At 42.9% G+C, this 25,426-nt stretch overlaps 2 long non-coding RNA genes across 7 annotated transcripts in view; both read left to right on the forward strand.

The window, feature by feature from the left end:
• Positions 1–14,121, forward strand: part of LOC102548571 (uncharacterized) — a 43,111-nt gene extending 28,990 nt beyond the window's left edge. For 2 of the 6 annotated variants that reach the window (XR_015674102.1, XR_015674117.1), the window contains exons 2-3: positions 12,385–12,445; positions 12,737–14,099. This is a non-coding gene — a long non-coding RNA (uncharacterized LOC102548571). Of the gene's footprint in view, positions 1–3,714; positions 3,966–11,886; positions 12,091–12,384; positions 12,446–12,736 lie in introns of those variants that run through there. The other 4 variants (XR_015674113.1, XR_015674116.1, XR_015674118.1 and 1 more) reach the window with 4 other exon arrangements.
• A 6,036-nt stretch (positions 14,122–20,157) lies between these two features.
• On the forward strand, positions 20,158–24,358 carry LOC148006653 (uncharacterized). Its single transcript, XR_015674120.1, has 2 exons — positions 20,158–20,487; positions 23,362–24,358. It is a non-coding gene; the product is annotated as an uncharacterized LOC148006653 (long non-coding RNA).
• Positions 24,359–25,426: the final 1,068 nt, after the last annotated feature.

Below are 25,426 nucleotides of genomic sequence, written 5' to 3' on the forward strand. Positions count from 1 at the left end.
ACTCCTTTTGCCTTGCAAATCCTGGGATTAAAGGTGTGCATCACCACAGCCAGCTCTGCTTTGTGTTTTTTAATATTTGAAAAATATTTCATGTTTGAAAAGGAGTGTTCCCTAATTTCTGAGTGCAGAGTGCAACATGTGATGCTTAGACCAAATTCGCTAAGTCTGGCTGAAGCCTGCTTGGTATTAGAGCTTTGCCTTTTGATATTTTTTATGAAAGGAATATATGCTTGTAGACTTATAATTATTTATTTTTAAGTTTATCAGTTTTGATTTCTATATATTCTGGCCATATTAATAAGTGCATATAGCTTAAAGACCAGCGTGTCTTTTGTTTCAAATAGTATAGTTTGCCCTAATACCTGTTTTATTTTCTAAAATAATTTATTCAGTTATGGTTTTTGTTAATGTTTTCCTAGTTAAACATTTCCACCATTTTCTTCAAAATTTCTAACAATTTTGATTTATTATGTATCTCATGACCAACACATAATCACATTTTTGTTTTCTTTATCCAATTTGCAAATGGCTTTGTGTTTAAACGAGAAGTTTGATGGTCAGGTCGTCTACCATTTTATTTCAGTTCTATCTTACATACTTTCTTATGTCTTTTTCTTCTTTTGACTGCGGGGCTTAACAAACTTACATAAAAATGAAGTTTTGTTGAAACATGAGTAGAATTCATTTAATTATGTATAGCGTAGTGTAATACGGTACGACGTGGTGTAATATGGTACAGCATGGTGTAATATGGTACAGCGTGGTGTAATATGGTACAGCGTGGTGTAATATGGTACAGTGTAGTGTAATATGGTACAGCGTGGTGTAATATGGTACAGTGTGGTGTAATATGGTACGGTGTAGTGTAATATGGTACAGCGTGGTGTAATATGGTACAGTGTAGTGTAATATGGTACAGTGTAGTGTAATATGGTACGGTGTAGTGTAATATGGTACAGCGTGGTGTAATATGGTACAGCATGGTGTAATATGGTACAGTGTAGTGTGATATGGTACAGTGTAGTATAATATGGTACGGTGTAGTGTAATATGGTACAGCGTGGTGTAATATGGTACAGTGTGGTGTAAAATGGTACAGTGTGGTGTAATATGGTACAGTGTAGTGTAATATGGTACAGTGTGGTGTAAAATGGTACAGTGTGGTGTAATATGGTACAGTGTAGTGTAATGTGGTGCAGTGTGGTGTAATATGGTACAGTGTGGTGTAATATGGTACAGTGTGGTGTAATATGGTACAGTGTGGTGTAATATGGTACAGTGTGGTGTAATATGGTACAGTGTAGTGTAATGTGGTACAGTGTAGTGTAGTATGGTACGGTGTAGTGTAATATGGTACAGCGTGGTGTAATATGGTACAGTGTGGTGTAATATGGTACAGTGTGGTGTAATATGGTACAGTGTGGTGTAATATGGTACAGTGTGGTGTAGTATGGTACAGTGTAGTGTAATGTGGTACAGTGTGGTGTAATATGGTACAGTGTAGTGTAGTATGGTACAGTGTAGTGTAATGTGGTACAGTGTAGTGTAATGTGGTACAGTGTGGTGTAAAATGGTACAGTGTAGTGTAATGTGGTACAGTGTAGTGTAATATGGTACAGTGTAGTGTAATGTGGTACAGTGTGGTGTAATGTGGTACAGTGTAGTGTAATGTGGTACAGTGTGGTGTAATATGGTACAGTGTAGTGTAGTATGGTACAGTGTAGTGTAATGTGGTACAGTGTAGTGTAATGTGGTACAGTGTGGTGTAAAATGGTACAGTGTAGTGTAATGTGGTACAGTGTGGTACAGTGTAGTGTAATGTGGTACAGTGTAGTGTAATATGGTACAGTGTAGTGTAATGTGGTACAGTGTGGTACAGTGTAGTGTAATGTGGTACAGTGTGGTGTAATATGGTACAGTGTGGTGTAATATGGTACAGTGTGGTGTAATATGGTACAGTGTAGTGTAATGTGGTGCAGTGTAGTGTAATATGGTACAGTGTAGTGTAATGTGGTACAGTGTGGTACAGTGTGGTGTAATGTGGTACAGTGTAGTGTAATGTGGTACAGTGTGGTGTAATATGGTACAGTGTAGTGTAATGTGGTACAGTGTGGTACAGTGTAGTGTAATATGGTACAGTGTAGTGTAATATGGTACAGTGTAGTGTAATGTGGTACAGTGTAGTGTAATGTGGTACAGTGTGGTGTAATATTGTACAGTGTAGTGTAATGTGGTACAGTGTAGTGTAATGTGGTACAGTGTGGTGTAATATGGTACAGTGTAGTGTAATGTGGTACAGTGTGGTACAGTGTGGTGTAATGTGGTACAGTGTGGTGTAATATGGTACAGTGTAGTGTAATGTGGTACAGTGTAGTGTAATGTGGTACAGTGTAGTGTAATATGGTACAGTGTGGTGTAATATGGTACAGTGTAGTGTAGTATGGTACAGTGTAGTGTAATATGGTACAGTGTAGTGTAATATGGTACAGTGTAGTGTAGTATGGTACAGTGTAGTGTAATGTGGTACAGTGTGGTACAGTGTAGTGTATAGCAGTGGTAGACTTGTTGAAACAGATACCGTGTGGCTCACAAAGACAGAAATATTTGCTATTTACCTTTTATAGAGAAAAACGCCAATTTGTTTTAAAGGATTTTAGTTTTCTTTATCTTCTTTAGAGTTTAAGATTGTAATCTTGTTCCAATAGTGTTAACTTAGATTAAAAATTATATTCTGAATTAAAATTAATATATTTACTTTTTTAAAAGAGAATGAATTTGTTAAATATATTTATTTATTTGCACGTGAGCACATGGTTTGTGTTTGTGTGCACTTTCTCTTTGTGTGCATGGATGCATATGTGTGCATACGTGTGCATGTGTGCATGAGCTCAAGTGTGCACTTTATGTCATGCTAGCAGAGGTCAGAGAACAAGTTTAGGGGATGATCCTCTCCTTCCATCATGCACTTTCTGAGTGTTAGCTCCGGTGTCAAGCTCAGTGGTAGATGCCTTTATGAATTAAGCCTAGCATTATCCCAACCTATTTTTTTTCTTGGACAAAACAATTACTTCAGAATTTTTTAGTCTTAATCACCTTCCCTAACTTCTAGTGTTTTAGTTTTATTCCACCTAAATTTCTCTCTCCAGAAGCAACATTATTTTTACAAATGTCCAATGTGTACTTGCCCATCTAACACATTCTTTGATTCCTGCAGACTTATATACCCTACTCTTTGTGTTGAAGCGTAATTGTTTATTTTTGACACATATCTCTGCACAGGCCTTTTTGGGTGGGATGCTGACCATTGCATTGGTTATATGTGTGAGGTCTCTCATTATCTCTTCAAATTCTCTCTCTCTCTCTCTCTCTCTCTCTCTCTCTCTCTCTCTCTCTCTCAGGCTATGTCTCTTAGGCCAGCCTGGAGAAAATAGCAATCCTCCTGCCTCAGCCCTGGCTTCTTGACTTCTGTCATTAGAGGCATATTGCACTAAGCTGGGCTTATCTCTCTTCCTGAAATATAATTTAGCAGATACTTTTCGTCTATTTTTATTATTATTATTATTTTGGGTCTTTTCTTCTTTTGAGAATTCTGCTGTTTTCAAAATGAGTGACTGAAGATTAAATTGCCTTTTAAGTAACTAGCAAACAGCGTATTTGCTGATTTGTCCCAGAGACTCCAAAGTTCAGATCTTGAGCGTAACTTCCTGTTCTTTAGAAGCATGTGATGTTAGTCCGCAAACATGAGCAACTCTGAGAATGCTCTACTATTTGTTTATTGCACAGTCACAGACCCACAGCCTGGTGAATATTAATATCTTCTGGGAGTGACAACAGACTTCGGAAAGATAACAGCTATGAAGGGCCTGCAGTTATCCACAGTGCAGGAGCCCAACTTCTTTGCAACAGAAGTGACTGAGATGAAGAGTTTGTGTTGGTAATAACTTCACCTGGGACTGGCAGGGCTGGTAACCATGTTCTCAATGGCTGTTACTCTTTGTGTCTCGTAACTTTTCTCAAAGTCAGTCATCTGAGCTCTCCATCTTCCTCAAGCCAGATTCCTGAGAAGTTATGAGTTTAACCAATGTGTTCCCCCCACTGCCCACTTTGTGCCATCTGCCTCAGACTTGGCTTCTGCTAGGTGATCCCACTACTCCCAGGGCTGAGAATGGTGCTTCTCTGTGCCCACAATGCTTATACAAGTAACCTGATTTATGTGTGAAACATAGTTTATTTCAAGGAATCTGGAATTTTGGCACACACCAGTCAGAGAGCAGATTCAGCCTCTCTTTCCATTAGGATCTGACAGTGTGCCTTTGTAATTACATCGCTATAAATGATCTTGGCCACGAGTCCAACTGTGCTAAGTTCTGAGAGCTCTAGAAAGTCTCTGCGTACAGGGATGGTCTTGAGCATCCTAACAAAGGTCACTGCAACTAATCAATCCATTTGATTGTATGTGAGGGATGGAGACAGGGTCATAGTGTATGTCCTTCCCTGCTTATGGAATGATCTACAACAGTGGTGCTCAGTTCTGACTAAAAAGCAGAATATTCTGCAACACCTACAAAAATTAGACACCCACCAAGATTCGTTAGAACTTTAGAATTAGAATCTCTAGGGCCTTGAGAGTGATACGGTTTAAAATTCCTGCCTTGATTCTAATGTGAAGAGTGGTGACCAATGGTCTGAATTGATTTTCTTCCACAGAGCTTGAGCCAGAAACTTCCTTTAGAAAGAGTCTGCAAACTTGGAAGGGATCTATCTAATACAGGGTGCATTTAATAAATGCATTTTCAAATTCAAAGATGAATTTTCATACTGAAACAAATAATTATAACAATACTTGGGTTGCTTAATTGAGTGTATAAGCAATGTTCTTGGAAAAATGTCATTTTGGGGTTTTTATTAGAGCCATATTTACAAACACTGAAATATATGTAACTAACTGAAACAATAGTTTGCTATTTACCTACTTGTTTGAATATATGAATGTGTTATAAATAGTCTCATCTGCTTTTGGGGGGTTATTCAATAATCCAAATTCAAATGAATTCTGATCAGAGAGGTTCTGTTAAAAAAAAAGTTGGGACAGGTCTTCCTGGTTGCTGCCGCCACAGAGAGCCCGTGGGCAGCACCCCGCGAGCAAACTTGAGCCTTGGGACCACAGGTAAGACCAACTTGTCTGCTGCAAGAAAGCTGCCTGGTGAAATCGGGACACACAGAGGCAGAATTACCCTAGGACCAGGCACGTCCTGAGTTTACCGGAAGTCCCACACCAGCGGATCCCAGCCCGCAGCAGCTCTCTGCTCCCAGACCCCGTGGGAAAGAGACCTCACCGCCTGGTCAGGTGGGCACTCCTGAGGCTGCAGAGCGGAAGAGACCACCAACACTGCCCACCCCTGCCCACATCCCTGGCCCAAGAGGAAACTGTATAAGGCCTCTGGGCTCCCGTGGGGGAGGGCCCAGGAGCGGCAGGACCCCTGCCTGAGACACTGCCCGGAACGTGAAGGAAACAGACCAGATAAACAGTTCTCTGCACCCAAATCCCATGGGAGGGAGAGCTAAACCTTCAGAGAGGCAGACAAGCCTGGGAAACCAGAAGAGACTGCTCTCTGTACATACATCTCGGACACCAGAGGAAAACACCAAAGGCCATCCGGAACCCTGGTGCACTGAAGCTCCTGGAAGGGGCGGCACATATCTTCCTGGTTGCTGCCGCTGCAGAGAGCCCGTGGGCAGCACCCCACAAGCGAACTTGAGCCTCGGGACCACAGGTAAGACCAACTTTTCTGCTGCAAGAAAGGTGCCTGGTGAACTCAAGACACAGGCCCACAGGAACAGCTGAAGACCTGTACAGAGGAAAAACTACACGCCCGAAAGCAGAACACTCTGTCCCCATAACTGACTGAAAGAGAGGAAAACAGGTCTACAGCACTCCTGTCACACAGGCTTATAGGACAGTCTAGCCACTGTCAGAAATAGCAGAACAAAGTAATACTAGAGATAATCTGATGGAGAGAGGCAAGCGCAGGAACACAAGCAACAGAAACCAAGACTACATGGCATCATCGGAGCCCAATTCTCCCACCAAAACAAACATGGAATATCTAAACACACCAGAAAAGCAAGATCTAGTTTCAAAATCATATTTGATCATGATGCTGGAGGACTTCAAGAAAGACGTGAAGAACTCCCTTAGGGAAACACAGGAAAACATTAATAAACAAGTAGAAGCCTACAGAGAGGAATCGCAAAAATCCCTGAAAGAATTCCAGGAAAACGCAATCAAACAGTTGAAGGAATTAAAAATGAAAATAGAAGCAATCAAGAAAGAACACATGGAAACAACCCTGGATATAGAAAACCAAAAGAAGAGACAAGGAGCTGTAGATACAAGCTTCACCAACAGAATACAAGAGACGGAAGAGAGAATCTCAGGAGCAGAAGATTCCATAGAAATCATTGACTCAACTGTCAAAGATAATGTAAAGCGGAAAAAGCTACTGGTCCAAAACATACAGGAAATCCAGGACTCAATGAGAAGATCAAACCTAAGGATAATAGGTATAGAAGAGAGTGAAGACTCCCAGCTCAAAGGACCAGTAAATATCTTCAACAAAATCATAGAAGAAAACTTCCCTAACCTAAAAAAAGAGATACCCATAGGCATTCAAGAAGCCTACAGAACTCCAAATAGATTGGACCAGAAAAGAAACACCTCCCGGCACATAATAGTCAAAACACCAAACGCACAAAATAAAGAAAGAATATTAAAAGCAGTAAGGGGAAAAGGTCAAGTAACATATAAAGGCAGACCTATCAGAATCACACCAGACTTCTCACCAGAAACTATGAAGGCCAGAAGATCCTGGACTGATGTCATACAGACCCTAAGAGAACACAAATGCCAGCCCAGGTTACTGTATCCTGCAAAACTCTCAATTAACATAGATGGAGAAACCAAGATATTCCATGACAAAACCAAATTAACACAATATCTTTCTACAAATCCAGCACTACAAAGGATAATAAATGGTAAAGTCCAACATAAGGAGGCAGGCTATACCCTAGAAGAAGCAAGAAACTAATCGTCTTGGCAACAAAACAAAGAGAATGAAAGCACACTAACATAACCTCACATCCAAATATGAATATAACGGGAAGCAATAATCACTATTCCTTAATATCTCTCAACATCAATGGCCTCAACTCCCCAATAAAAAGACATAGATTAACAAACTTGATACGCAACGAGGACCCTGCATTCTGCTGCCTACAGGAAACACACCTCAGAGACAAATACAGACACTACCTCAGAGTGAAAGGCTGGAAAACAATTTTTCAAGCAAATGGTCAGAAGAAGCAAGCTGGAGTAGCCATTCTAATATCAAATAAAATCAATTTTCAATTAAAAGTCATCAAAAAAGATAAGGAAGGACACTTCATATTCATCAAAGGAAAAATCCACCAAGATGAACTCTCAATCCTAAATATCTATGCCCCAAATACAAGGGCACCTACATACGTAAAAGAAACCTTACTAAAGCTCAAAACACACATTGCACCTCACACAATAATAGTGGGAGATTTCAACACCCCACTCTCATCAATGGACAGATCATGGAAACAGAAATTAAACAGAGACGTAGACAGACTAAGAGAAGTCATGAGCCAAATGGACTTAACGGATATTTATAGAACATTCTATCCTAAAGCAAAAGGATATACCTTCTTCTCAGCTCCTCATGGTACTTTCTCCAAAATTGACCATATAATTGGTCAAAAAACGGGCCTCAACAGGTACAGAAAGATAGAAATAATCCCATGCGTGCTATCGGACCACCATGGCCTAAAACTGGTCTTCAATAACAATCAAGGAAGAATGCCCACATATACTTGGAAATTGAACAATGCTCTACTCAATGAAAACCTGGTCAAGGAAGAAATAAAGAAAGAAATTAAAGACTTTTTAGAATTTAATGAAAATGAAGGTACAACATACCCAAACTTATGGGACACAATGAAAGCTGTGCTAAGAGGAAAACTCATAGCGCTGAGTGCCTGCAGAAAGAAACAGGAAAGAGCATATGTCAGCAGCTTGACAGCACACCTAAAAGCTCTAGAACAAAAAGAAGCAAATACACCCAGGAGGAGTAGAAGGCAGGAAATAATCAAACTCAGAGCGGAAATCAACCAAGTAGAAACAAAAAGGACCATAGAAAGAATCAACAGAACCAAAAGTTGGTTCTTTGAGAAAATCAACAAGATAGATAAACCCTTAGCCAGACTAACGAGAGGACACAGAGAATGTGTCCAAATTAACAAAATCAGAAATGAAAAGGGAGACATAACAACAGATTCAGAGGAAATTCAAAAAATCATCAGATCTTACTATAAAAACCTATATTCAACAAAACTTGAAAATCTTCAGGAAATGGACAATTTCCTAGACAGATACCAGGTACCGAAGTTAAATCAGGAACAGATAAACCAGTTAAACAACCCCATAACTCCTAAGGAAATAGAAGCAGTCATTAAAGGTCTCCCAACCAAAAAGAGCCCAGGTCCAGACGGGTTTAGTGCAGAATTCTATCAAACCTTCATAAAAGACCTCATACCAATATTATCTAAACTATTCCACAAAATTGAAACTGATGGATCACTACTGAATACCTTCTACGAAGCAACAATTACTCTTATACCTAAACCACACAAAGACCCAACAAAGAAAGAGAACTTCAGACCAATTTCCCTTATGAATATCGATGCAAAAATACTCAACAAAATTCTGGCAAATCGAATCCAAGAGCACATCAAAACAATCTCCACCATGACCAAGTAGGCTTCATCCCAGGCATGCAGGGATGGCTTAATATACGGAAAACCATCAACGTGATCCATTATATAAACAAACTGAAAGAACAAAACCACATGATCATTTCATTAGACGTTGAGAAACATTTGACAAAACTCAACACCCCTTCATGATAAAAGTCCTGGAAAGAATAGGAATTCAAGGCCCATACCTGAACATAGTAAAAGCCATATACAGCAAACCAGTTGCTAACATTAAACTAAATGGAGAGAAACTTGAAGCAATCCCACTAAAATCAGGGACTAGACAAGGCTGCCCACTCTCTCCCTACTTATTCAATATAGTTCTTGAAGTACTAGCTAGAGCAATCAGACAACAAAAGGAGGTCAAGGGGATACAGATCGGGAAAGAAGAGGTCAAAATATCACTATTTGCAGATGATATGATAGTATATTTAAGTGATCCCAAAAGTTCCACCAGAGAACTACTAAAGCTGATTAACAACTTCAGCAAAGTGGCTGGGTATAAAATTAACTCAAATAAATCAGTTGCCTTCCTCTATACAAAAGAGAAACAAGTCGAGAAAGAAATTAGGGAAACGACACCCTTCATAATAGATCCCAATAATATAAAGTACCTCGGTGTGACTTTAACAAAGCAAGTAAAAGATCTGTACAATAAGAACTTCAAGACACTGAAGAACGAAATTGAAGAAGACCTCAGAAGATGGAAAGATCTCCCATGCTCATGGATTGGCAGGATTAATATAGTAAAAATGGCCATTTTACCAAAAGCAATCTACAGATTCAATGCAATCCCCATCAAAATACCAATCCAATTCTTCAAAGAGTTAGACAGAACAATTTGCAAATTCATCTGGAATAACAAAAAACCCAGGATAGCTAAAGCTATCCTCAACAATAAAAGGACTTCAGGGGGAATCACTATCCCTGAACTCAAGCAGTATTACAGAGCAATAGTGATAAAAACTGCATGGTATTGGTACAGAGACAGACAGATAGACCAATGGAATAGAATTGAAGACCCAGAAATGAACCCACACACCTATGATCACTTGATTTTTGACAAAGCAGCCAAAACCATCAAATGGAAAAAAGATAGCATTTTCAGCAAATGGTGCTGGTTCAACTGGAGGTCAACATGTAGAAGAATGCAGATCGATCCATGCTTATCACCCTGTACAAAGCTTAAGTCCAAGTGGATCAAGGACCTCCACATCAAACCAGACACACTCAAACTAATAGAAGAAAAACTAGGGAAGCATCTGGAACACATGGGCACTGGAAAAAATTTCCTATACAAAACACCAATGGCTTACGCTCTAAGATCAAGAATCGACAAATGGGATCTCATAAAACTGCAAAGCTTCTGTAAGGCAAAGGATACTGTGGTTAGGACAAAACGGCAACCAACAGATTGGGAAAAGATCTTTACCAATCCTACAACAGATAGAGGTCTTATATCCAAAATATACAAAGAACTCAAGAAGTTAGACCGCAGGGAAACAAATAACCCTATTAAAAAATGGGGTTCAGAGCTAAACAAAGAATTCACAGCTGAGGAATGCCGAATGGCTGAGAAACACCTAAAGAAATGTTCAACATCTTTAGTCATAAGGGAAATGCAAATCAAAACAACCCTGAGATTTCACCTCACACCAGTGAGAATGGCTAAGATCAAAAACTCAGGGGACAACAGATGCTGGCGAGGATGTGGAGAAAGAGGAACACTCCTCCATTGTTGGTGGGATTGCAAACTGGTACAACCATTCTGGAAATCAGTCTGGAGGATCCTCAGAAAATTGGACATTGAACTGCCTGAGGATCCAGCTATACCTCTCTTGGGCATATATCCAAAAGATGCCTCAACATATAAAAAAGACACGTGCTCCACTATGTTCATCGCAGCCTCATTTATAATAGCCAGAAGCTGGAAAGAACCCAGATGCCCTTCAACAGAGGAATGGATACAGAAAATGTGGTACATCTACACAATGGAATATTACTCAGCTATCAAAAACAACGACTTTATGAAATTCGTAGGCAAATGGTTGGAACTGGAAAACATCATCCTGAGTGAGCTAACCCAATCACAGAAAGACATACATGGTATGCACTCATTGATAAGTGGCTATTAGCCCAAATGCTTGAATTACCCTAGGTGCCTAGAACAAATGAAACTCAAGACGGATGATCAAAATGTGAATGCTTTACTCCTTCTTTAAAAGGGGAACTAGAATACCCTTGGCAGGGAAGAGAGAGGCAAAGATTAAAACAGAGACTGAAGGAACACCCATTCAGGGCCTGCCCCACATGTGGCCCATACTTATACAGCCACCCAATTAGACAAGATGGATGAAGCAAAGAAGTGCAGACAGACAGGAGCCGGATGAAGATCGCTCCTGAGAGACACAGCCAGAATACAGCAAATACAGAGGCGAATGCCAGCAGCAAAACACTGAACTGAGAATAGGACCCCTGTTGAAGGAATCAGAGAAAGAACTGGAAGAGCTTGAAGGGGCTCGAGACCCCATATGTACAACAATGCCAAGCAACCAGAGCTTCCAGGGACTAAGCCACTACCTAAAGACTATACAAGGACTGACCCTGGACTCTGACCTCATAGGTAGCAATGAATATCCTAGTAAGAGCACCAGTGGAAGGGGAAGCCCTGGGTCCTGCTAAGACTGAACCCCCAGTGAACTAGACTGTTGGGGGGAGGGCGGCAATGGGGGGAGGGTTGGGAGGGGAACACCCATAAGGAAGGGGAGGGGGGAGGGGGATGTTTGCCCAGATACCGGGAAAGGGAGTAACACTCGAAATGTATATAAGAAATACTCAAGTTAATAAAAAGAAAAGAAAAAAAAGAGGGAAAAAAAAAGTTGGTTGGCAAGTAAGTTGCACTCAGCTAGCCTGTGGTATTACATGTGCTTCTCTTTTTCCAATTTCACAGCCAAGTGACCCTTTGGGAATGGGGTGAGGGTGGTTTTCTATGTCTTCCTGTCCCTGGCTTCTCCACATTCTGCAATGAAATGCTCTCAGACAGCAACTACTGCCCAAACACTCTGAGCTCCCTGCAGAATTCTGTCTGGCAGCTTTCTGTGCTACACTCTGCTCATAGTGGATGCCTGGCAATGACTTAAGGTGACCTGACATGGTAACAGTACTATTAGAAGAAAGAAAGTCTGTCACTGCTGTAAATGGGTGAGAGACTATAATCTCCCTGCCACCCTGCTTCTTCCCACATGCCATCAGGTAACAGTAGTTGCTTTCCAAATGGAGGAAACTTTATCCTGCACACATCTGGGAAATATCCTGATGCTCTGTTAAAATGCAGGTTTTTCTCATACCTTTGGGGTTTGTAATAGCCCAACCCCAGCTCTATTGGGACATGGCTTCTATCCATTGCCCAAGTACACTCAGAGGTAAATGGATGCAACTGTGCAGTTTTAAAGCTTCATCCTTCAGTACCCCACTTATTTATTTATCCCCCAGCCTCCATTGCCACGTATCAGGTACTGACTTGAGCTTTTCTCTTTCTCCCATCAGAACTTTCTCTGGAAAAGACCAGAACTCTTTCATCGTAAGAACTTCAGGTTGAGAATCTCCGGTGAGTTCATGCGTTTTAGAAAAAAAGCTCAATGAACAAAGCTTCCAAAGGTAAAAGCTGCTTTTTGGTGGTAGTGATGGTGCAGGGGGCTTCCAGAGCTGACTTTCTGGTCACCTCTGTACCTTACTGGAGTATCCTGTCAGCTTATCTAATGCAGTCAACCTGTCTGGGGCTTGGGGTATGGAGGGTCCCTAGACATAAGCATTCTAGAAGAGCAAACCTCAACTCTCTTCTGGTCTCCAAAGCAGCTTATTTCATAATTTCATGTTTTTCTTTCCACATGCCAACCAGTGCATCTGGCAGCTGTGAGGCAGAGTCAGCAAGAGCCTTCCTTAAATTTGGCAGTGCCTTAAGTTTTAACAAGAGTTCTCAGGCCTGACTCCGCTTTTGCAAGTGTTCCAAAACCCAAGAAAGAGTCTTAAACGTGCATGAAACTATATACACTAAGAAGCTAAAGAAAAGATTGTTCAAATCAAACCAAAAGACCGGAAGACATTCCCTATGTGTAGGTTACTTTTATGGATTCTAATAGATAACTAACCGAAAGACCATGCTGAACATTTTGCAAAAGTAATATGCATAAAAAGATCTCATTGTGTTAAAACACAGGATTCATAAGTAGATGTGGATTACTAATTGCTTTCTTGCACATGGTGAAATGTTTTGCTGAGTGCTTTATATACAGTGCTTTATATGCTCAACTGACAGAAATCCAGAGATATCTCTCCTTCCCTACCCCGTTCATATCCACGGTCTTCATGGTACCACTCACAAAACCCAAGTTAGATCATCAAGCTACATGCCTACCAGTGGATTAATGGGTGAAGAAGATACTGTGACACATGTGTGCAATGGAGTTAATTAGAAGAGAATCAACAACAACATGACAAAAAATTATCACAGTTCCACAAGGAAACCTACAAGAAAACAAACCACCAAAAAGGCTTGAAGTGGAAATCATGTCAAACACTAGACTCCGAACAGCAAATGTCACATGCTTTCTCTCATATCTGGAAGTTACGTTCAAAATGTCTGTGCATAAGAAAGCAAAGTAGAAGGGCACTATCTAGAAGAAGGAACAGAGGGAAGGAAAGGAGAAATAGGAAAGGGTCATGGGAAGAAAATTGAGGAAATGTATGCATAAAAAGGTCCTAGTGAAGACTAGCATATAGTAAAATGCTAAAGAGAAAAAAAGAAAAGAAAAAGTAATTTTTATCAGCTTTCATCAGGAATATTAAACCATAGTTTCTTCCTTTTGTAAAATGGCCATGCTGTCAAAATAACTTCTAAATATTTATGTTTTTCCCTATAGAGCTGGACTAGTCTGAGCCTTGGTGACTGTACAATAGAGAATGTAGAGGCTCATAACTGGTCAAAGAGCAAGTGAAGTTCCTAAACACATGTACAGAAGAACAACACTAAATGGACTCAGTAGGGTGTGTGTGTGTGTGTGTGTGTGTGTGTGTGTGTGTGTGTGTGTATGTGTACATATGTGTATGTGTACAAATGTATATAATAATAAGAATTATTGAAGAGGAGGTTATGTGTTTAAGAGATAGTTGGGGAAATGGTAGGAAGTGAACAGGGAATAGGAAGAGATAGAAATTATGGAAATATAATACTATTATATGAATTAATCAAAAATAAAATGTTTAAATAAAGAAAGAGTAAATGGCTGTGAGTGTTCTTCCCTAAATAGGATATTGTCATTGTTTAATTTTGAGACAGGATCTCATTGTATAGCTCTGTCTGGTCTAGGACTTGAAATGTGGACCAGATTATCCTACCAGAGGCAGATCTGCCTGCCTCTGCCTCTTGAGTGCTGAGATTAAAGGGATGTGCCACCATATCTAGCTAAACAAGACACCTTTATTAAATATTCCTACCACTGCCAAGGCTCAGAGAACATCTTAATGAAGAGGTCATAAGAATGCAAAAGATGGAGGATGGGGAGGGCTGCTGTGACTTGAAGTCATCTGGATGTGGGTTCTTTTACCCATGAACTCATAGCAGCTGTGGCTCCCTGAATAAAACCTGCACAAGATCAAGCAAAAAACAAACAAACAAACAAACAAACAAACAAAAAACAAAAAAGAAAAACAAAACCAAAACAAAACGAAACAAAAAAAACCCAAAACAAACAAACAAACAAAAAACCCAAAAAACAAAAACCAAATCCCAGAATAGTTGGGTGTATATGGATACTTATGAGGTCTGCTTATTTATTTTTCTATTGCTGTAATATGACACCATGACCAAGGCAACTTACAGAAGAGTTTATTTGTGACTTACAGTTTCAGAGGGTGGGTGTCCATGACCTTCATGGTGGGAGGCATGGCAACACACGAGAAGGTACGTTACTGGAGCAGTAGTTGAGAGCTTACATCTTCAGACACAACAGGGGCAGAGAAGGAGAGAGAGAGAGAGAGAGAGAGAGAGAGAGAGAGAGAGAGAGAGAGAGAGAGAGAGAGAGAGAGAACTCAAAGCCTGCCTTTGGTGACACACCTCCTTCAACAGAGCCATATCTCCTAATCCTTCCCAATTAGTTCCACCAGCTAGGAACCAAGTATTTAAATACAAAAGCGTGGGAAGGATACCATCGTTCAAATTACTACAGGCTCCACCTGAGACTAAGGAGCTATTGATAGTGGATGGTTGTTGAGGGCAGGAGAATCAGTCTTCTTTAAGGATATGGCCACTGGTTTGTTCCTCTTACTCTAGTGCCTGTCCCATGACCCATGCACATATGGACAGTACAGAATGGACTTAATTGAGTTGCTAAAAAATAACAAAAGGAAGAGAAAAACCCCAAACAACTAATAAATATGTTTTAGTTTATTATTGGAGAATTTCATGCTTGTATACGATGTATTTTGGTAATATTCGATTCCCCTTCTCCAACTCTTCTAAGATCTCTCCTTCACATGTATCCTTCCCAACTTCATGCACTTTTAAAAGAAATAATAAACCAATGAGCCTAATTAGTGGTGGAGAGTTCTTAGTATTTCTCATATATAAATGACAAAACTGAGGTGGTTTAGTTAGTTTGACCAAAGTCATACAAATGATATGGTAGAGGACTCTATACTCACAGACTACTTTGAGTCATTAGTGTATCTACCTGCAGAGGTGAACCTCTATTAATAACCATTAGTCGGTGCTGGAGAAGGGGTCAGATGAGCTATTTTTGTTTTGACAATGTATATATTCTGGGTTTGCCTCCAGTGAATTTCTTTGATTGACAAAATCTTATCATTCTTATGAATTTTGCATAGCTGACATTGAAAGCCAAGTCCTTTTACATGTTAGAAAAAAAGAATTATTTCTTGGTTCATTTTTCTGAGACAGGATCTCGTATAGTCAAGACTTGCCTTGAACTCCTTCCAGGTTCTCCTGCTCTTCCTATTTTGTTTTGTTTTCTTCTTCCTTTTCAGTGATGACTGGCTCACTCAGACTTAGTGGCAATGGAATAATGTATTATTGGCTTTGGGGATGTACATTGAACCAGATAGGAGAAATCTTGCTCCCTGTTTCTCCATCTTTGACAAGATCAACCTGAAATGCTAGTATTAGAAGCATGTAAGGATGGCCTCTTCCCATAGTGTCCCAGTGGCTGTAGTTCATCTCGTTTTAGCTGGCTTGTCTCAGAGGTCTAGTATTGCTTCCTGCCTGCCATCATACCATCATTTCCTACTTGCCTGTCCCCACCCCGCCTTACTACTTATCCAACATGCCTGGCCAGAGCTCAGTTTCCCTTCTTTCTAGTGCCTGTTCTGAATAGTCATTCAACACTCTTTCTTGTTTAGATGTTTGTAAACGTTCCCACTGAACTTCCAGAACACAGGGGACTCACCGTGGATTGTTTCATCTTAGTAATGCCCAGGAAAGAATTATCTGAATAAATGAACAAGGGTAGGTAATGGCACCCTTTCTTTTGTTAACCTATATTGTTACCTAAAAAAATTACCCCAGAACTGTGCCACTTAAAATCTAAAGCAACAAGCATTTCATACCACTGATTCTGGATCTATGACTCCGTTTTAAGGTCCTTTGTTTAAGAATTGCTATGACTTTGTCTTAAAGTTTCTTATTTAAGAATTGTTTCTGTTGTGAAGTCTGGTGTAATTCTGATAGGTCTGCCTCTAGCTTATGTCAAGATGACACACAAAACCAGCCAGTACAGGGATCTCAGAGAACATGACTGTCGTCATGAGTACCTGGAATAGCATTGCTGCTTAATAAATGTTCATTAGCTTATAAACAACTTTTAAATGCATAAAGGAAGGAGAAATACAGTCAGAGTTGCTGTTAAGCAACTTACTTTCATATCATATATGGATCCAGGTTTTCTAGACTGTCCGTATTGTATTGAAGGATATTCTTTAAGTGAATTCAAAATGGCCAACATGCATTTTTCCAAGGGCTCAAGTTTGCTAGAGAAGCTGTCTACAGGGTATGTCAGTTTCATCTACTGCAATTTCTCAAGTAATCCCAACTTCCCTTGATAGGATTAGAGCCAACATCCAGAGGCCAATATTAGGCAGTTAGCCATTCTGCCACACAGTCCTGTTCTCATTTTATGCATGAGAAACTCTGGATATTGTGGGCTAAGTATTTTAATCAAGGTCACATGGTTAATAAGTAGAAAACTTGGATACAAACCCAGGCTATGAGGTTTTCAGAGTCTGAGCAGCATCTATGTGTTGCATTTGAATGGAATAGTGAAGGGAAGGGCATTTGAGCAGAGGAGTTACTCACAAAGGTGGGAGTGGTTATATGCAAGTGAGGGCCTGGGCTGGAAGGAGCTTTTCTGATCATGGAGAAGCAGCACCAACTGGGTAGAAGGGGTCTTGGTTGCTGCTGTCACCATAGTTAAGCCTTTGGGGTTGGAGCCTTGTCAGTTCTGTGGTTGAAAAGGCGATAGCTAAGAAACTTTGGCAAGAAGTGTGACCTTGTCTAGGGGGCAAAGGCCAGGCTAAGGAATGTGTACAGGATCAGTATGATGAGAAATGTCAAATATGAGCCCAGCCAGACCCCAGGGCATGTGACATCTCAGAAGCTGAAGCTGGAACATCCTTGGAGGTGTTAGCCAAGACCAAGTACACGATGTTCTGGAGGTCGAATATATCCAACAGCCTTGAGGACAGGAACAGAAGGCCAGGGTGAATGGTTTTCGTTTAGACAACAGAAACTGCAATAGTACACACTGATGACTTTGCTCTTTTCTTTCTTTCTTTTCTTTTTTTTTAATTCCCCTTTGTGGGAGGGCTCTAACCCAGGACCTTGCATAGTCTTGGAAGGCATTCTACCACTGAGACAGATCCTTAGGCTTTGATCTTTTTTTGACACAGGGTCTTTCTCTATAGCCAAGGCTGGTCCTGAACTTATTGTTCTCCTGCATCCCTACTCAACATCCCAAATGCTGAGACCACACTTGGCTCAAGGCCTTCTTCATTTTATGATAATATCTGTATCGGTTGATGACTTGATATACTATCGACACATTAAGAGGCCATGATAACCCTAAACTATCAGAGACTAAAGAAATACAGAGATAGATTTTCTCTTGCAGCTTATTCCTTTCAAACAGTAGCCTTGGCTTTGTCATGTCTTATGGTAATAACAATAGGGCCACAGACAGAAAGAACAAATAAAAGAACTGTGTAAAGTGGGTGCCATGTGAATTTCAGAGTATACCCTTCTATGTCACTTGTGAGTGTGGGGGTTGCCCCATGAGATGGCAGATTGGTGAGAGAAGACATTCCTGGTGAAGCCAGTGACATCTCTCTACAGACAAACTTACTTTATCTCAGGAATTTTTGAAGAAAAGAAAAAAATGTAGTAGGATATATTGTACAGAAGGGTTACTTTTGTGGCTCTCAAACACAACTGTTGTAGATTATTATATGCCCATCTAAGAGATAGCTGGCTCCACAAGCAATAGCTCGATCTTTTTTAGAGTGGCCATCTTAATATAAACCAATACTGGAAGAGGGCTCCTGAGGGGGTGAAAGACCCCAGCTTAGCAGCAGTAACGCCATTTTGCAAGGCTGTACTTAAGATGACTGGTTCAGGGAAAGGTTAGAACACTGAGTACACAGCGGCTGCCAAGCAGGATGTGTTTGGTTGAAGGCCTGGCAACAGGACGACTTCGGTTGAGCACCTGACAATGAAAAAAGCCCCGGGAGAGTCCCACACCCTGGTGGGGGGCGGAGTCAGCCGTTATGTTCCAAGAAGGTAGCTAAGAAACTTGCCCCCGGGCTGAACCCTTGGGGGGCCGAGTCAGTCGTTATGTTTCAGGAAGGTAGCTAGGAAACTTGCCCCCGGGCTGAACCCTTGCCACATTAGAATCCACCAATTATATCCCTGTAACCATGCATCTGCTTCTGTATGCTTGCTTCTGCTCCCCAAAATCCTATAAAAGCCCATCCTTGGTTCCGTGGGGCGCGCCAGTCCCCCGAGTGACTGAAGCGCCCACAGGTGCCTGTGCCTGTGTATCCCGACTATAAACCAAATCCTCTTGCTGATTGCATCCTGTGGTGTCTCGGTCTGGTCTTTAAAGTTGGAGGGTCTCCATCCTGAGGGAAAGTTCTCCCTGAGAGCTTTTCATTTGGTGCATTGGCCGGGAAAGGAGATCCTCCACCCAGGGACCACCGACCACCCACTGGGAGGTAAGCCGGCCGGCGTCTGTCTGTCTGTCTGATTTTGTCTCGTTCTGCCTTATTCTGTCTGTTCTGTGAGCGCTCAGCCGGGTCTGTTCTGTGAGCGCTCAGCCAGGTCTGTTCTGTGAGCGCTCAGCCAGGTTGTTTGGAATTTGGGCGGGACGAAGAAGGAGCTGACGAGCTCGGACTTCTCGCCCCGCAGCCCTGGAAGACGTTCCAAGGGTGTTAGGGGCCCGACTTTTCGGGGCCCAATCTGGGAGAGGAGAAAGATCCGGACTAACGGCACCTCTGTCTGTATTTTTGGCTTTCAGAGGGCCCCGGACCTTTGCCACCTCCATCTGACTTTTTGCTTTCAGTTTGGTACCAAAGCCGTGCAGCACGCCTGTCTGTTGTTTGTTTGACTGTTGGTGTTGTTTGTTTTCTCTGTGTTCTAATCTTCCTTAGAACTAACATGGGACAGTCCCTAACAACGCCCCTAAGTCTCACTCTTGATCATTAGAAAGACGTCCACGACCGGGCACACAACCAGTCCGTCGTGGTTAAAAAAAAAAAAGGAAAAGGGCAGACTCTCTACACATCCGAGTGGCCCACTTTCGGAGCGGGATGGCCAGTGAATGACACATTTAATAAGATCATTATTTTACAGGTTAAAGATCGGGTCGTCCACGGACATCCTGACCAGGTTCCTTATATTATCACTTGAGAGAGTCTCGCCTTAAAACTCCCCCCCTGGGCGGAACCCTTCGTGGACCCGAATTGGCCTCCCCTCAACCCCCAGCCTGTCCCCTCGGCCCCGCCCGGTCTGCCGGCCACGTCTTCCTCTCTCTACCTTTGTGAAATCAGAGCCTTCTAAGAAACCTGTCCTCCCGGCAGACCCAAACTCCCCTCTCATAGATCTTCTTCTCTCTGACAGGCCCGGCTGAAACGGAGGAGGCAGAGCCGCCAGCCAGATCAGTTGCCGGGCCACAGTCTGATAAGGGTTTCTCCCCTGTCGCAGGGAGATTACACAATAAGCGCGAGGTGATGCCAGATTCAACCTCCCAGGCTTTCCCACTTAGACAGGGAACCGGTGGCCAGACCCAATACTGGCCGTTTTCAGCAGCTGACATTTACAATCCAACACAACCCTTCTTTCTCCAAAGATCCGGTGGCACTCACCGACCTAATAGAATCTGTTTTACTTACCCACCAGCCTACTTGGGATGACTGCCAACAGCTCTTACAGGCCCTCTTAACCTCAGAAAAAAAAAAAACAAAGAGTGTTCCTAGAGGCCAGAAAGCATGTTCTGGGAGATGATGGGCATCCCACCCAGCTGCCTGAGAAAATTGATGCTGCATTCCCACTTAAGAGACCAAACTGGGATTTTAATACAGCTGAAGGTAAGGGACACCTACGCCTTTATCGCCAGTTGCTTCTAGCGGGTCTCCGAGGGGCTATACGACGCCCTACTAATTTGGCTCAGGTAAAACAGGTATTACAGGAAGCAGGGGAAACTCCCTCCGCCTTTCTAGAGAGACTTAAGGAGGCCTACCGTATGTACACTCCCTATGATCCAGATGACCCAGGACAAATGACGAGTGTCTCTATGTCCTTCATCTGGCAGGCTGCTCCAGATATCAAGACTAAGTTACAGAGGTTAAAAAAATTTGCAGGGCTATACATTACAGGATTTACTTAAAGAAGCTGAAAAGATTTTTAATAAGAGAGAGAATTGAGTCGAATCTTGGCCGCCGTAGTTCAGGGCCAAGAAAGGAAGGGAGATAGGGGGGAGCTCAAAAGGGGCTGAAGCTGGATAAAGATCAATGTGCCTATTACAAAGAGAAAGGGCACTGGGCCAGAGAGTGCCCCAAGAAGCCTGGCGGACCCCGAAAGCCTCGACCACGAACCTCCCTCTTGGCTCTAGATAAAGATTAGGGAGGTCAGGGCCAGGAGCCCCCCCTGAGCCCAGGGTAACGCTTAAAGTTGGGGGGCAGCCGGTTACTTTCCTGGTAGACACAGGAGCCCAGCATTCAGTCCTCACCCAAGCTTCAGGACAACTCAGCGACCGGACGGCCTGGGTACAAAGAGCTACTGGTGAGAAACAATACCGATGGACTACGGACCGCCGGGTTCAGCTGGCTACTGGTAAGGTGACCCATTCCTTCTTACATGTTCCGGACTGCCTGTACCCTCTGCTGGGCCGTGACCTGCTCACCAAACTAAAAGCACAAATTCATTTTGAGGAAAGAGGGGCCCGAATAACTGGCCCCCACGGAACTCCCCTTCAAGTTCTATGAATATAGACTATATGAACTGGGACAGGACAAGCCACAATCCCTAGAAATAGACACTTGGGTCACGAATTTTCCACTGGCTTGGGCAGAGACTGGTGGGATGGGGTTGGCGCTCCAACAGCCCCCCTTAATTACAACTCCAGTCTCCATAAAACAATACCCCCTGTCACATGAAGCTTATCAAGGTATAAGGCCTCACATTACGAGGCTTCTAGATCAAGGCATCCTAATCCCCTGCCGGTCGCCTTGGAATACGCCTCTTCTGCCTGTTAAGAAACCCGGCACTGGAGATTATAGGCCAGTACAAGACTTGAGAAAGGTCAACAAGAGGATAGAAGATATTCATCCGACTGTTCCAAACCCTTACAATTTGCTCAGTAACTGTTCATCGATGAGAAACAGGGGTATGCTAAAGGGGTCCTAACACAAAGGTTGGGACCCTGGAAACGCCCTGTGGCCTACCTGTCTAAGAAATTGGACCCTGTGGCCTCCGGCTGGCCACCGTGCCTAAGGATGGTGGCTGCTATTGTTGTCCTGATCAAGGATGCTGGAAAATTGACTTTGGGACAGCCACTCACCATCCTAGCACCCCACGCAGTGGAGGCCTTGGTAAAGCAGCCCCCAGACCGCTGGCTCTCTAATTCTCGCACCAAGCCTTGTTACTGGATGCAGAACGGGTTCAGTTTGGGCCCGTAGTCGCCCTCAATCCTGATGACTACAGCTTCTTGGCAGAGGGAGAGCGAAAGGCTGGAGCTGCGGTCACTACGGAGGACAAAGTGATTTGGGCGAAAGCCCTGCCTGCTGGTACCTCCGCACAACGGGCTGAACTCATCGCCTTGACTCAGGCGCTCAAGATGGCAAAAGGTAAGAGGCTAAATATATATACAGACAGCCGTTATGCCTTTGCCACGGCACACATCCACAGGGAGATCTACCGGAGGCGGGGGCTGCTCACATCTAAAGATAAAGATATTAAAAATAAGGCTAAAATTCTGGCCCTCTTAGAAGCCCTATTCTTGCCCAAAAGACTGAGTATTATACATTGTCCAGGACACCAAAAAGGGCACAACCCAGAGGCACGAAGAAACCGGCTGGCCGATGCCACGGCTCGAGAAGCGGCCATGAGCAAACAAATCTTGCCCTTAAATAGCCCAGACCAACCCACGCCCCCACCAGTGGGACAAACTAGTTGGGTTTATGCCCATGAGGACATAGAGCTCCTAAAAAAATGGGGGCCATCTACCACCCTCAACTAAAACAGTGGGTCTACAAAGGACTTTTGAATTGATCTCCTTTTTACATAAGAAGATAAAAACCTTACTAGATCGAGAAGAGATAAATCTGTGTTTTTTTTTTTAATTGGGACAAAGCGATACAAAAGGTGACTGAGAGTTACAAAGCGTGCGCTCAGGTTAACCCGGAAAGGACCATGATTAGACAAGGAGTTCGTCCTAGGGGACACCGTCCCGACATCCATTGAGAAATTGATTTTACTGAAATTAAACCAGGTATATATGGATACAAGTATCTCCTAGTGTTTGTAGACACCTTCTCAGGATGGGTCAAAGCCTTCCCCACGAAGCACGAGACTACAAAAATGGTCACCAAGAAGCTCCTCGAGAAAGTCTTTCCCAGGTATGACATGCCTCAAGCGTTGGGGTCGGACAACGGGCCCGCTTTCGTCTCCCAAGTAAGTCAGTTGGTGGCCAAATTGCTGGGGATTGATTAAAAATTACATTGTGCCTATAGACCCCAGAGTTCAGGTCAGGTAGAACACATAAATAGAACAATTAAGGAGACTTTATCCAAACTTACGCTTGCAACTGGCTCAAAGGATTGGGTGGCCCTCCTTCCCCTAGTTCTATATCGGGCCCGGAATACCCCGGGCCCCCATGGTCTAACTCCTTTTGAAATAATGTATGGAACACCACCCCCAATTGTCCATTTCTTTGATTCAAACATTGCTGATTTTGCTGACAGCCCTTCTCTGAGGGCCCATTTACAGGCCCTACAGATTGTGCAGAGAGACGTCTGGAGACCTTTGGCCGCTGCTTACCAGGACAAGCTTGAACATCCGGTGGTGCTACACCCGTTCCAGATTGGAGATACGTGTGGGTGCGCAGACACCAGACCAAGAATCTCGAGCCACGGTGGAAAGGACCCTACACCGTCCTCCTGACTACCCTGACCGCCCTAAAGGTAGACGGAGTCGCGGCTTAGATCCACGCATCACACGTCAAGACAGTCCGGTCTGAGGAATTGCAACACTACACCCCAGACATGGAGAGTTCAGCGCACTCCAAACCCCTTAAAGTTAAAACTCCTACGTGGCTCCTCCTAGTCCTTTTGTGGCCTAGAGTCAGTAGGGGAATAAGCCCCCACCAGACAGAAATTTCTTGACCAAGTCGAGTGAAAGATTTCACTCAAAGTTAGCAAAAAAAAAAATGGGGGAATGAAAGACCCCAGCTTAGCAGCAGTAACGCCATTTTGCAAGGCTGTACTTAAGATGACTGGTTCAGGGAAAGGTTAGAACACTGAGTACACAGCGGCTGCCAAGCAGGATGTGTTTGGTTGAAGGCCTGGCAACAGGACGACTTCGGTTGAGCACCTGACAATGAAAAAAGCCCCGGGAGAGTCCCACACCCTGGTGGGGGGCGGAGTCAGCCGTTATGTTCCAAGAAGGTAGCTAAGAAACTTGCCCCCGGGCTGAACCCTTGGGGGGCCGAGTCAGTCGTTATGTTTCAGGAAGGTAGCTAGGAAACTTGCCCCCGGGCTGAACCCTTGCCACATTAGAATCCACCAATTATATCCCTGTAACCATGCATCTGCTTCTGTATGCTTGCTTCTGCTCCCCAAAATCCTATAAAAGCCCATCCTTGGTTCCGTGGGGCGCGCCAGTCCCCCGAGTGACTGAAGCGCCCACAGGTGCCTGTGCCTGTGTATCCCGACTATAAACCAAATCCTCTTGCTGATTGCATCCTGTGGTGTCTCGGTCTGGTCTTTAAAGTTGGAGGGTCTCCATCCCGAGGGAAAGTTCTCCCTGAGAGCTTTTCAGGGGTAATAAGAGAACAATCTACAGACTTACACTTGAGGGTCAGTTTTATACTCTCTCTCTATGCTGAGACAGCATCTCGTATATCTCAGGCTGACCTCACAGTTATTGTGTAGGTGAAGATGACCTTGAAGGTGATGGGGCTTATACCACTAGGCCTGATTTATACTGTGTTGGAATTGGAGCCCTGGGCTTCATGCTAGGGAAGCATTCTAGGAACTGAGCCCTGCATCCTTTTTCTCCTCCATTTTCCTTCCTTCCTTCCTTCCTTCCTTCCTTCCTTCCTTCCTTCCTCCCTCCCTTCCTCCCTCTCTTCCTCCATTCTCTCCCTTCCTTTCTTCTTTCCTTCCTCCTTTTTTGTTGTATTTGTGTGTGCTGAGGATCAAACCAGAGCCTCTGTGTGCTAGGCAAGCATTGTGCCCCTGAGTTATGTTCCCAGCCAGAGTTTGCCTTTCAGTAACTGAATCCTTCATGCTACCAGCCTTGCAGTAATGCTAAGTCACAGCGATGTAGGAAGGATCACACTTCTGTCTGACATCTTAACAGCATTAAAAAAAATAAATTCCTTCTGCACTCAATTTTATATTGCTAATAGGACAAAATGTGAGCTATGCAATCTTCATAAGTCATAAGCAACAAAAAACACACTGGGACCATTTCACTAATATATGAATAGTACATGTAATAATCAGAAAAGATGGACGATTAGTCAAAAAATGGTCAAAACACATAACTGACATTACAAAAAGAAAGTAACAAAGATAGTTAGTGTTATGTCCATAACTGTGTTCCCCACATGCATATGTTGACATCCTAATTCCTCATTCCTCAGAATGTCACTGCATTCGGAGATTGGGCTTTTGAAGAAGTGGTTGTGAGATGAAGTAATTAGGGGGAACTTAATCCAATATACTGTTCCAAGAACAGTGCTTAGGGCATATATCTATGGAGGAAGGTCACATGAGGACAGAGCAAGGCAACTGCCAGTCAGGG

The sequence above is a fragment of the Rattus norvegicus genome, chromosome 2 (assembly GCF_021556685.1).
Source record: "Rattus norvegicus strain SHRSP/BbbUtx chromosome 2, alternate assembly SHRSP_T2T, whole genome shotgun sequence".
NCBI lineage: Eukaryota > Metazoa > Chordata > Mammalia > Rodentia > Muridae > Rattus > Rattus norvegicus.